This window comes from Lasioglossum baleicum, chromosome 18, assembly GCF_051020765.1.
Source record: "Lasioglossum baleicum chromosome 18, iyLasBale1, whole genome shotgun sequence".
Lineage (NCBI taxonomy): Eukaryota > Metazoa > Arthropoda > Insecta > Hymenoptera > Halictidae > Lasioglossum > Lasioglossum baleicum.
This window is the reverse complement of record NC_134946.1, coordinates 2,268,382-2,282,840: the sequence shown is the minus strand read 5'-3', so window position 1 is coordinate 2,282,840 and position 14,459 is coordinate 2,268,382. Positions and strand designations below refer to the sequence as shown.

The 14,459-nt window shown below is 38.8% G+C and overlaps 1 long non-coding RNA gene across 3 annotated transcripts; it reads left to right on the top strand.

Annotated features, from left to right (window-relative positions):
• The first annotated feature begins 4,303 nt into the window (after positions 1-4,303).
• On the top strand, positions 4,304-14,174 carry LOC143217850 (uncharacterized). Of its 3 annotated transcripts, XR_013010913.1 has the most exons (5): positions 4,304-4,451; positions 12,400-12,639; positions 12,944-13,082; positions 13,559-13,836; positions 13,915-14,174. It is a non-coding gene; the product is annotated as an uncharacterized LOC143217850 (long non-coding RNA). The 3 variants fall into 3 exon arrangements; XR_013010914.1 differs by lacking the exon at positions 12,944-13,082; XR_013010915.1 differs by lacking the exon at positions 4,304-4,451 and having other exon boundaries at positions 12,518-12,532.
• Positions 14,175-14,459: the final 285 nt, after the last annotated feature.

The following is a 14,459-nucleotide window of genomic DNA, read 5'->3' as shown; positions in this document are numbered from 1 at the left end:
GTATTATTCGGTCAGCACGTGATGAGATCGCTCTATCGACCCGTTGCTTTGAGGTCTGAACGCGGTGGTTCTGAACTGAGAAATTCTAAATTTCTTGGCTATGTTTTTCATTAGTGAGCTTAAGAAATTCGCACCTTGATCGGTGAGTATGGCCTTAGGAGCGCCGAATCTACAGATAAAATTTTGGACGAATGCATTTGCGACTTCGACTGCGGTCGTTGATTCTAAAGGAATTGCTAAGGAATATTTTGTTAGAAGGTCCTGAATCGTCAATATGTCTTTGAAACCGTTAGATGATACTGGAAGTGGACCTACGATGTCCATAGAAACTTTGTCGAACGATTTCCCCGGCGTGTCTGTAATTATCATGGGCTGCCTAGTTTTTACCCTGACTAATTTCTTCGCTTGACAAGAGGCGCACGAATTGACGAAATTTTGTACATCTTTGTTCAGGGTAGGCCAAAAATATTTTTGTCGAATACGACGATAGGTTTTCGTGATACCCTTATGACCCGCGAATGCTGAGCAGTGATTTTCGGTCAAGATATCTACGCGTCGTTCCTCCAAGGGAACTATGATTTCGTTCGAGCAGGCGAATATTTTAACTGGTGACGATTCGAACAGGTCGAGTAAAATCCTTTGGATTTCATGCCAAGAAGTATCGTCGATGTAGGTTTTGGAGATACTGAAGGATTCGAGTTGAAGTTCGGTGGTGACATCGAGTAGAGATCTTAAACATTCGGTCACGTCTTCGTAAGGAGCGCTATGGAGAGGAGAGGGCTTGACTGGGAGTATTATGAGCTTGTGATTTGCCAGCTCTAGGACTTTGGCTCTGCACAACGTGAGATCGGTCACCGAAGGAACCTTATTAAGCGAGATTAAATCTATTGCTCCTGTGTCGAGCGGCTGGAGATTCGCAGTTACAAATATTACTAGGTTATCATTTCTCATACTGAGGCGGTCTCGTGTGTGAACCATAGTCTGTCCATTTTGCGGCGTCGGTTCGCTATACGAATCATACGGCGCGTCAGAGTCCGAGGTGGCAGGAGATTCGTCGTCGTTTCGTATGGGAGTTCCTTCTCGAGACGATGATGGAGTCGTAGACGTAGGAGATTTGGAAGAGGTGGGCCCTGTTGCCGTTAGGAGTGAAGAGGGGCTCGGAATAGGTACAGGTGCAGGAGGAGGGCGGACTCTAAGGTCCGTTTCACACGCACGCGGACCGCGGAGCGCGGACGAGTCGATGCTGTTTTCACAGTCAAGCGGAGCGTCCGCAGTCCGCATGCAACTTCAATCGATAGTATATAGCCTGTAATATTATTCACATATGACGGAATTACTGCTTAATGTTGTTGCTGTTCATTATATAAATAAAAAAAAATAGAAAAAAGAAATTCTAACGAACAGGCGATACTGGGTACAACCGCTTATTGCTAAGCGCAGTTTAAAAGGGGCGTTTGTCTCGTTATCCGTAGATTTACGTAACAACGAAGACAAATTTTTTAATTATTTACGTATGTTTATACGATCATTTGAAGAATTAATTGGAAAAATTGTGGAGAGTTGCAGAAGAGTTGGGCATTAATCGATTAAAATTTTAATCGAGATTGATTGATTAATGTGTACGATTAAAAAAGTAATCATTGAAAAATCGGAGACTGATTCAATCGATTGATGAAGTTAATCGCCATACGGTCTATCCATAAATTGTAATAAGGCGGGAGATAGAGACAGAGAGCGAAGATGGAGAATTGACAGAAATATATCTCAACAAAAACTAAGTTTAATTTTTTTTCAGTATTCATACAGTATACAATTATTGTGTTTTATGTATGAGAATTCCAAATACCTTCAAACTAGTGGGTTATTTCAACGAAAAAATGATTTCTTAATTTTGTTCACAAAAATAGATTTTTTGCAAAATCCTGACTTCGTAGATAAATTTTGAGACCAGATTTGAATTCAACCTGACAAAATCTACTGGGAATTATGTATAGCATGTCAAAAAAAAATTTTCTGCGCGTGGTATTGGATAAACCACAATGTTCTTGAGATTGTGCAAGTTTGACGAATTTTTTCAAGGTTAAAAACGTTCGTACTATAATCTCTCTATTTTTCCCATATTCTGCAATGTTTCAGCTTTAATTGAAAAAAAGTCATCGCTCTATCTCATTTCTATCAAAAGCTTTTTGATTTTGACACAGAATTATCGGTTTGTCCCATTGTGCGGCATAGAACCGCGCCATGGCCGCCACAACAGTACTATATACATAGATGCTTGCTCCGCGGCCGAGTCCGCTTGGCTGTGAAAGCCTACATTTGATTACATGGAACTCTGTGGCGCGGACGCGGAGGAGCCGTGCGGACGCTCGCTCCGCGCGCGGACCGTAGTGATGGGCATTATCGACTAAATTCAACTATCGACTAATTACTATTTAGTTACTACATACTATCGAATATTTAGTCGATAGTTTTTAGTCGACTGAAATTTCGTTTTAGTGGTTATACGTCTAGATTGCGGGCTATAGTCTATGCCTACGTATAGATCTCATTTCTCACTCACTCTTACAGCATTGTACTGCAGTGCTCACTTAGTATTATAGGCACAGTAAGAGTAAATTGGGGTAAATATACCAGACAATAATTAAATAATTAATAATAATAAAAATAATTTTTTTATAATTTTTAATAATTCGATATCGCTAATGAGTGAATGTATTTGATAGTAAATCTTATAAAATTTATTCAAAACATCCGCCGTTAAAATTCAACCAATAGCTCGATAGTTTAAGCGACTGATTCAGTAACTGAATTTAGTCGATAGTTTTCAGTCGTTTACAGGTTATTCTCGTATTTACTCTTATTCTCGATGTTCGCTAGTTAAATGAATAGTAGGACAGTATGGGACAGTACAGAGATATTAAATTTCGTGATTGAATGATTTTGTCTTTATTTAATAATAAATTCATACACTACGTTATAAATATAAATGTACACAATTTATTTATATCACATATATAGTTTATATTGCATAAATAGCAATAAGATTTTAACATCCAATATGAATTAAAGTATTGAAATATCTATTACATATTTCATTACTTGCATATTTGCACGTCCTGTCATAATTATGTATTTCTAACCTTTTCGTTTCATCGTCTGACACTGACATTTGAAATTTCAAGATGGCGACGTGTAAACAGTCGACTGAAAATAGTAACCCCACCACTACTAAATTCAGTCGATAGTTTAAAAAATCAGTCGACTGAAAATAGTAGGAAATAATATTTTTTTTTTGACATGCTATACATAATTTTCAGTAGATTTTTTCAGGTTGAATTCAAATCTGGTCTCAAAATTTATCTACGAAGTCAGGATTTTGCAAAAATCTATTTTTGTGAACAAAATTAAGAAATCATTTTTTCGTTGAAATAACCCACCAGTTTGAAGGTATTTGGAATTCTCATATATAAAACACAATAACTATATACTGTATGAATACTGAACAAAAATTAAACTTAGTTTTTGTTGAGATATATTTCTGTCAATTCTCCATCTTCGCTCTCCGTTTCTATCTCCCTCCTTATTACAATTTATGGATAGACCGTATGGCGATTAACTTCATCAATCGATTGAATCGGTCTCCGATTTTTCAATGATTACTTTTTTAATCGTACACATTAATCAATCAATCTTGATTAAAATTTTAATCGATTAATGCCCAACTCTTCTGCAACTCTCCACAATTTTTCCAATTAATTCTTTAAATGATCATATAAACATACGAAAATAATTTAAAAATTTGTCTTCGTTGTTACGTAAATCTACGTATAACGAGACAAACGCGCCTTTTAAACTCCGCTTAGCAATAAGCGGATGTACCCAGTATCGCCTGTTCGTTAGAATTTCTTTTTTCTATTTTTTTTATTTATATAATGAACAGCAACAACATTAAGCAGTAATTCTGTCATACGTGAATAATACTACAGGCTATATACTATCGATTGAAGTTGCATGCGGACTGCGGACGCTCCGCTTGACTGTGAAAACAGCATCGACTCGTCCGCGCTCCGCGGTCCGCGTGCGGAGCGCGGACTAGTGATGGGCATTATCGACTAAATTCAACTATCGACTAATTACTATTTAGTTACTACATACTATCGAATATTTAGTCGACTGAAATTTCGTTTTAGTGGTTACGTCTAGATCGCGGACTATAGTCTATGCCTACGTATAGATCTCGTTTCTCGCTCACTCTTACAGTATCGTAGTGCAGTGCTCGCTCGGTATTACAGGCATGGTAAGAGTAAATTGGAGCGAATATACCAGACTGTGGTGCAGGAATCTAAATTTAATTATTTTTATAAATTTCTTACTCCATAATTTAAATTCTAAAAATACAAGGTGCGAACGAGTTTTTTATTTCAACGATTACTAATATTTCCCCACTTACCGTAAGCTATTTATTATTGACATTTAAAAAATTTTTGTGTCGAAATCAATTATCAGTTATATGTGAGGTATAATTTGCTTCGTTTTTGAAATATTCTTTTTATTCTCTTTTCATTCTCCAAGTGTTGCTGCTACACGGTATAACATTGTTTAACTTTTTATACATGAAAAGGTAAATCGTTGACGAATAGAAATGCTACCGGACGTAAAAAGAAACTCTGTTTACAAGTCCAACTAAACTCTCGATTCTTGGTCAAAATCAAAACTCGCTTTATAATTCTAACAATTCTCCTATCTTTCTTTCTACTCTTTTATCTATTTCCTTCGTGCGTATTTCCTCTACGCCTTTGGTTAAAGTTTCTACTCTGTATCTTCTCGTATCGCACTTGCTGTTGCACTTCCCCGTCCTGTCTCCTCCTCAGTTCCTCTGATATCTCTTCTCCTCTTTCTCTCCTTGGTTATACTTCTAGTTGGCTTGATCCACACATTCCTCATCAGGTATTCTTCCCTCACTTTTGCGGTTCTCGTTTTCTGCCTCGTGTTTTCTTTATCTTTCTCTGTCTATATAATTCTTTATCTATAATTCTTTGTCTATATAAACTATATACTAATACAAATATATATTTATCTTTATAACCAGATAAAACTAAATCTCTTATTTCCTATATGTTTGGTATCCGTTTTCTCGGTTTGGTACATAGCATATTTGGTACATAGTTAAGCTCTTATATACATCTAATCAGTCTATTTATTGCACTTGTACGATATCACATATCCTTCCTGTTCCTTTTTCCACATTTAGGATTGGTTGCTTTTCATTGAGGTATGCTTTCAAGTTTCTCATCATCTCTGTTAATTCCACTGCTTCTGTAGTTACCAGTACCAAATCGTCTGCATACGCTGTAAATTGTTAATGTTAGCAGGGTAGATGTAAATATTGCTGGAATTCAAGAGTAAAACAATTTCATCTAAAAAAATGTTTATACAATTACCCGATATTTTGATCAATAGTGAACTACTCCATATTGCAGTTTAAAAAAATCAAATAATCTAAATTTTTAGGTGACAATCTATTTCTTCTGTCTGACATAATCTGTCCGGCCTTAGAAAATATACGTTCTGATGGAACAGAAGTTGCTGGCACACATAAATATTTTTCAAATATTTTCTTTAACGTAGGTGTTCAATTAGAACCAAAATGAACTGGATTATCAAATAAAATACTATTACGAATACGAATATGGATAAATCTTTATTGAGGATCAAAATGTTCCGTTGCCGAGTTCGACCAACGTAAGACTAGCGTCTAGGACGCCTCGACCGAACTCCTGCGGCCGCACACTCGCACACATACACACTCACGCGTCGGATTTGTACGCGCGAAAAAAACATCAACAAACCGTCAACGCATTCGCTCGCCACTCGCTATCCTCGGTCCGTTGTCTGTTTACATGTTTTTGTCTCGAACGTTCGACAACGGAGAAGACGCTCAATTTCACATCCTCCCACCATTGAGATGAACAACGTTCTATACATCTCAATCTTCACAAAAAAAAACGCATGTTTCTTTACAAACTTAACCGATCCGGTCTAACTATTTTTCTACCACTTCTAGTGACGTAGCCTTGTTCTGTATTCGCATTGTTACCATCCTGTTCATTATTCATTTCACACACATCACCCAACGGTTCATTCCTCGGCGCTCTCTTATATCTTTCAATTAAAACATCGTTAACATTCGACATACTTTCATTACCTTTAATTTCGAGCGGATAAATTCGCTGTATTGGTCTCGTCATTTCACCTTCAGCTGTAACTAAACGCACAACGCGCACATTATCGTCCTTTCCTACAAACACTCTTTTTACACGTGCCAAAGGCCAATCCAAGCGTTTTACACTTCCTTTTTCCACGAACACTATATCGCCAACATTCACACTAAAATCAGCACTAGCTTTACGTCTTTTATGCATCAAAGCACCCAAATACTCGCTACGGAATCTCTGACGTAGAGCTTCTTTCAATTTTTGACGATAACGGAATTTTTTATCTAACTGACAATTTTCAATATGATCGAGATCTAGAACTCCTATCTCTTTCACCTCCTGCAAAAACATTGATGGGCTCAGCGGAACCACATCAGGGCTATCATCGGACATAAACGTAATCGGCCTTGAATTAACAGTCGCTTCGCAATCTAACAAAACCGTGAGCATTTCTTCATAATTCAGACACGATTTCTTAAGCGTTCTTCGCAGCAATCGCTTTAAAACTCCGATAAGCCGTTCCCAAAATCCGCCCCACCAAGCCGCGGTAGGAGGGTTAAATTTCCACTCGATCCTTTCCCTTGACGTTATTTTTGATAGTTTATCAAAATCTACCTTTTTTAACAAATTGGCTGTGCCTACGAAATTTGTTCCATTGTCGCTGTATACGACACTCGGTCTACCTCTACGTGCAATGTGGCGTCTCAATGCCATCAAGAACGACGCTGTAGATAATGACGTCACCAATTCCAAATGAATTGCTCGATACACGGCGCACGTAAATAAACATATCCAGGCCTTTTGATCACCTTTTAAGTAGATCGGCCCCGCAAAGTCTACGCCCACGACTTCAAAGACGGACGCATCCTTAACTCTATCTAACGGAAGCGGTACCGGTACTGACTCTAATGGCCTCGCGTCCTGTCTGCGACAGCTAGCGCATTTACTTATGACTGATCTAATTGTTTTTCGGCCCCTTATAATCCAATATTTTTCTCTCAGAACGTTCATCGTAATCTCGACTCCTGCATGCTTAAGCTGTTTATGCTTTTCATTTATAATGAGATCGATTACATGATGATTATTTGGCAAAACAATGGGACACCGAAAATTGTACGAATCCTCGCGTAATACGATTTTCGTGTTTATGCGCATCACACCATCTTTATCATTAAAGGGTTGCAAATGTTTAATGCGCGAATCATTTATCCCATCAGTAAAAATTTCCGATTGAATTAGCTTCATCAGCGTGGTTTCTGCATGTTCTATTTCTTCAATACTTATATCACCATTTCTTCGTGTCTCTAATCTACTTTTTATATTGAAATAAAACCTTTTAATCCACGCAAGAACACGCACAGTCTTCCTATACTCCGAAAATTTTTCTGTATAGCGCAACTTGTCATTTACCGTACTGTTTTCGTTCCTGACTAATAAAATTGTACGATTCATATCTTTTGTAGCACATTTTTTCAGTTCTTTGTACACTTCTTCCTCGTTGTACTCATATACGTTACTGGGCCAGTTTTCAGATTTCAAACGCAACCATTCGGGTACCTCCCACCATCTGGAAACTAACAACTGATCCGTTGTACATCCTCTCGAGGGCAGATCGGCGGGATTTAAATTACCTGGCACATGTCTCCATTGCTCGGAATTTGAAAATTCGCGGATTTCTTTTACCCTATTGTAAACAAAAGTTGCCCAATTACTATTTTTACGAATCCACGTTATTACTGTCGACGAATCGCTCCAATAGAAAACATCGCGACAATCTAATTTTAACGCGTCCAAGATTGTAGCGGTTAAACGAACTGCTATTGTTGCTGCTAATAATTCTAAGCGCGGAATGCTTTGCCGCGCATCAGTCGAGTCTTTATTCATTGGTGCAACTCTATTTTTAGCTTGAACAAAATTTACCCTCACACGAGAATCGCTTTCGATACGCAAAAAAACAACAGCCGCGTACGCGTTCTTGCTAGCGTCGCAGAACGTATGTAAGCTTATGCGATCCTCGCTTGAAATATCTCCTATCATGCATCGCGGTATTTCAATTTTGTTTAGGTTTTTCAAGCTTGACAGCAACTTTAGAAATTTATCTTTTAATTTTTCATCAACTTCTTCATCCCACGATACGTTTCGTGTCCAAGTTTCCTGTAATAGAAGTCGCGGACAAAGTACTATTGGACTCGCGAAACCGAGAGGATCATAAATACGGTGCGCAATTGAAAGCATGCTTCTTTTTGTAACTTTATCATTCCGGAATGCATCGAAATCCGGCATACATAAAGATAGCGTATCTTGTTTTTTATTCCACGACATACCCAATACTGCGGTCCGGTTCTCGCGAGAGCCATCATCTCTATGCTCCCACCCTCGAAGGTCAAACCCTGCTGACTGCATTACCGTTTTCGCGTCCCCGATGAAACTATGTAATTGATCCAAAGTGTTTACACTCGTCACGCAATTGTCAACGTAGAAACTCTCGGAGAGCTTCTTTACATTCTCGATCATATTTTTCGCTTTTGGATCACAACTTAAAGAACTCACTACATTATCCAAATGCATGGCGATAACAGCGCCCAAAATGAAAGGACTGGATGATACCCCGAATACAACACGACAATGACGTAACATTACTATATCATCCCCCTCATTGATCCACAAAAATCTTAAGAAATTCCTATCGTTTCGATCAAGGGATATTTGTAGAAACGCCTTTCTAATATCGGAAATAACGCCTATATTACCTTTTCTAAAACGCAGCAAGATTGAGGGGATCTGCTCGATCAAGTTCTCACCCTTCTCCAAGCACTCGTTCAAAGATGGAAAAGGGTGACTCTTCGCTGATGCATCGAAGACAGGTCTCACTCTTGTCGTGCTGTTTTCTTTGACGACATGCCGATGCGGTAGGTAATGGCCCCAGTTGTCCTTTTCTCCCTCAGGAACATATTCCACGATGCCTTCACTGCGCCATTCGTTGAATATAGCAGCATACTCCTCGAACAATCCGTCCGTTTTCAGCTTCTTAATCGTAGATTGCAGCCGTCGTATAGCCATGATTTTATTATCATTCAGAGCCGGATGGCTCTTCAACCATGGTAACTTCACTTCATACCGACCCTCAGCGTTCTTGTACACGGTTTTCAAAAAATCTTCTTTCACTTCTCTCTGATGATCTCTCTGCGATTTGTTCTCTACTGGATCCTTTATACCGAGAACGTCCAGAGACCACAAATCGGCTGCTTTCTGGCTATTTACAAACATCGTATGAGCAGTGATGACTGGGTCGTCTCGTTTCTCTGTCTGTTCCATTGCACCCATCACAGTCCAACCCAGGTAGGTTTCGACGGCCACTAATCCGCACTTCAAAATATGCCGTCTTCCTGTCATCAGTTTCCCTGCGACATCTGCTCCAACAAGCACTGAGATTGCTTCATCGCTTTTGTCTATGTCGGATATTTTGATATTCAACGCCTCGAGTTCCTTTTTCCATGGCCCACCTTTGACCGTGGGGATCGCCTCACAAATTACATTCTGATCGAAGGCGTTGAAGTTACATTTAAAATCTTCTTCTAAATTGCTCACTCGAATCAGATATCTGTTGTGTTTCACTGTTCCAGATTTTTCACCGCCGAAAAGCGAATGATTCATTAGTTGTTCAGCAATCGGCTGATAACCCAACCGAGTCGCGGCTGCCTTTGTAATGTATGATCTTTGTGATCCATCGTCGATAAGCATCCTCACTGTTTTCTTCTGATCCCCATTATATAATATCACTCGCAATGTCTTTAGGTAAACTTCGGGATCACTTGCCACATTCGCGAGATTTTTTTCTTCTGCCACCTTCGCGACATTGTCATTAACAGTCTGTGCTTTCTGTACGAATGGGCACATTAAAAGTACGTGCCGTCGGGAACACCACGCGCACTTCAAATTCAACCGGCACTTTTTAAAACTATGTCCAAAGTTCAGGCAGTTGAAACAGGCGTTCTTTTGTTTCGCGAAATTTTGTCTTTCGGGAAGGCTCATCCTTTTGGCCTGTTCACAGACAACACTTTCATGCTCACTAGCAGCACAAAATAAACACATTTTAATCCTGCTCTTGGTGGTTAACAAACCGGTTGCTGTTGGCACATCCTTCGGCGTGTGAGATTTCTCCCTCTTTTGTTTCCCGCACTCCGTTTTATCCCCCGTCGCAAAGCTGAAGCCCTCAACCGCCATAGTAATTCTCATTTCGTTGCTGACTTCACCTTCCAAAAACTTATTTAGCTGAATCAACTCCGTCTTAGAATCATCTGACTCTGCTGTATCTTGCTGAGACAACGTGTTTAACGGACTCCTTTGCCACACCCGCAGTAAATCCTCCGGAAGCGACGACTCCACCAGAGGAACCAGCATTGCTGCGCACTTATCCGTTGTCACGCCTAGAGACTCCAACGCTCTTAGATGTGACTCTATTTTGTCGTATAGGCTCGATATTTCAACATTTTTCCCGCGAGACAGAGCGTTATGCAGCATTAATTGTAAAAACTCTCGCACGTAAACTTTAATTTGTAAGTTTTCCCGTCCGAAACGATTTCTCAGACCTGCTATTGCTTTATCATAATTGCTGTCCGTCGGAGGGAAACTCCTCACGAGTTCATCAGCGCGCGAATTCGGAACCATGGCTTGCAGCAGATATTGGAATTTATCTTCATTCACAATTGCCTTGTCGTCGTGAATCTTTCTGAAGACGCTCCAGAACGGCAACCATTCCCGTACGCAGCCATCAAATTTACGTAACTCAATCCTCGGCAATTTTAAAGATTTCTTGTTTTCGCTATACTCACTCGGCACACTGATTACCGGTGCATCATATAACGCCGACGAAAACTCCTCCATATCTATTCTCGCGCCGAGGAATTTATTCTTGTAAACATCCACTTCTTTACACTCTTGCTCGATCATTTCATCGGTTGCATCTGTTGATTCGAACATTAGATCCCTTATTTGATTGTCGGTTTCTTCTAAATCCTTCATCTTCAACTCTAGCATTTGAAACGCGACTCTGGTGGCCTTGTTATCGGAAGTTGCTCCGAGTGTATCATTGAATGCGTTCAGCGCCTTCGTAAAACCGGCGCGCTGTATAGCCCTCTTCCTCTTCACTTTATCCATTGCACTAAAATTCGTAATTTAAGCAAACGTACACAACACGAAACTGTAATCCAGTCCTGTCACGGTCGCCAAATGTTCAATTAGAACCAAAATGAACTGGATTATCAAATAAAATAATATTACGAATACGAATATGGATAAATCTTTATTGAGGATCAAAATGTTCCGTTGCCGAGTTCGACCAACGTAAGACTAGCGTCTAGGACGCCTCGACCGAACTCCTGCGGCCGCACACTCGCACACATACACACTCACGCGTCGGATTTGTACGCGCGAAAAAAACATCAACAAACCGTCAACGCATTCGCTCGCCATTCGCTATCCTCGGTCCGTTGTCTGTTTACATGTTTTTGTCTCGAACGTTCGACAACGGAGAAGACGCTCAATTTCACATCCTCCCACCATTGAGATGAACAACGTTCTATACATCTCAATCTTCACAAAAAAACGCATGTTTCTTTACAAACTTAACCGATCCGGTCTAACTATTTTTCTACCACTTCTAGTGACGTAGCCTTGTTCTGTATTCGCATTGTTACCATCCTGTTCATTATTCATTTCACACACATCACCCAACGGTTCATTCCTCGGCGCTCTCTTATATCTTTCAATTAAAACATCGTTAACATTCGACATACTTTCATTACCTTTAATTTCGAGCGGATAAATTCGCTGTATTGGTCTCGTCATTTCACCTTCAGCTGTAACTAAACGCACAACGCGCACATTATCGTCCTTTCCTACAAACACTCTTTTTACACGTGCCAAAGGCCAATCCAAGCGTTTTACACTTTCTTTTTCCACGAACACTATATCGCCAACATTCACACTAAAATCAGCACTAGCTTTACGTCTTTTATGCATCAAAGCACCCAAATACTCGCTACGGAATCTCTGACGTAGAGCTTCTTTCAATTTTTGACGACAACGGAACATTTTGATCCTCAATAAAGATTTATCCATATTCGTATTCGTAATAGTATTTTATTTGATAATCCAGTTCATTTTGGTTCTAATTGAACAGTAGGTATGGTCTGGCCGTGTATACCCCAAAATGTAACGGGGTCACTTTTAATATTTTCATACGGCATATCTAAATACTGCTTCATTGTACTTGCTGCACTGGCCGAAGGTGAAGAATCGGAGCAACGTCTGGTCAAGTGAGAAACTTTATGTACATGAAAATCCCAAAAACCTTCAGTTTCTTGTTCTGTTTCTTCTGCCTGTACAGATCTAGTCTCACTATTTGTTTCTGCAGTTATTAAAGGTGTGAGTTCTGATATAACTGTTTCTGTGGCTGTTTGTATGTCTGTATTATTTCTGAAAACTGCAGTTTTAAATCTTGGATCTGCTATAGTTGAAATTGTGATAATTTTATTTGTATGTATGTAATCGAATCTGATTTCTAAGTTGTTCATTATATTGCATTTCAATGCATGTCCAGGTATTGTCTGGGGTTTAATCTTGTCAATAGCATTCTGTAAGCCTGTAATTAATGGCATAATCGTTGATGCAGTAACATATTTCTCTCCACCTAATTCACTGCTTAAATACTCTATTGGTTTGAGCAGAGGAATAATATCCTGTATAGTTTTCCACTGCTGAGCATTAGGGCTTGTAGGACAATTCATTAGTGATGCTACAGTTGCACATAACGGAATTTTCACTGCTAGTAGCCTCTCTAGCATTATCAACGAGGAGTTCCATCTTGTATGTATATCTTGTTTTAATTTTAAAGTGTTTAACCCCATTTGTGTTTGGAAGTCTCGTAATTTATCTGCTGCAGTAACGCTACTTTTAAAATGTGTGATTAATGATCGGCATGTTTTTAATAGACTGGCAATCTCTGGAATAGCAGTCACCGAGTCATTTACAACTAAATTCAATGTATGTGCTGTACATGGTAGATGTAAATATCCTAAACGACGTACTGCACTTCGCATGTTCGCAGCATTGTCAGTTACAACTGCAACAATTTTCTCTTTTATATTAAATTCTGTTAAAGTTTTTTGCACTTTAAAACTTATATGCTCATTTGTGTGGTTTTCTTTTAAAACGCTAGTTGCTAATACATTTGAATGTAGCTTATTGTGTAAAAAATAATGTCCAGTAATTGTGAGAAATGATTGTGTATGTAAGTTTGTCCATATATCAGTTGTAATTGAGACATGTTCTGTTTGTTTTAGATTTTCCAAAATTCTGGATATGACGTTAGCGTATACTTTAGGCAAAATGGTCCGTCCTAACGTTCTACGGTTTGGCAGTTGGTACCGAGGTTCTAGTTCTCTCACAAACTCAATAAATCCTTTGTCCTCTACCATACTTAAAGTTTGTAAATCTTTGCAAACCATGGCTACCGCCAGATTATGTAATTTTAAAATTTTTGATTGTGGCAGTTCGTTTGCAACTGTTCTCAAAGTCAATTGCCTGAAATTTATTTGACGATTTTGCATTGTATTAGTAGGTACGTCCGCATTTTGACTAGTATCAGTTGCGTTGGAAGTGGATGCCACAGGTCTTACTTCCTGCGTTAATGTTGCAGGTGTATCATCTCCATCGATCATCTCTGCTACTTCTCCATCGATGAACTCTGCTAGTTCTCCATTTGGATTTTGGTTCGCTTGAAGTATCGTAAAATGTTTACGCTTTAAATGTTCATGTAAATTGGTAGTATTGTGTGCACTTTTATAGTCTCTTTTACATAAGAGACATGTGGCACTCGTTGGTGACTTTTTCACGAAATATTGCCAGACTATTGACCGCTTTTGTCTGTACATACTGTATTACATATACCAACAACTATATACTATATACTTATTTTTATTAAACTATATATTAAACTATATACACTATATACACTATACATGCATTAAAATGCTATATAAATGATAGTTTAATGATAGTTAAATAGTAGACCTATTTAAACACAAAGCTGGGAAAGCCAATGCTTTTAGTACTGGTTAAAAATTTAAGAACTATTTGATTTTGTAAAAAATCAGATCCACATTCGCTGATACTGATGCGTTTGTATCTACTTTTTCACTAAACCAACTGAACCCGCGCGATAGTCATATTTTTCACATTCAT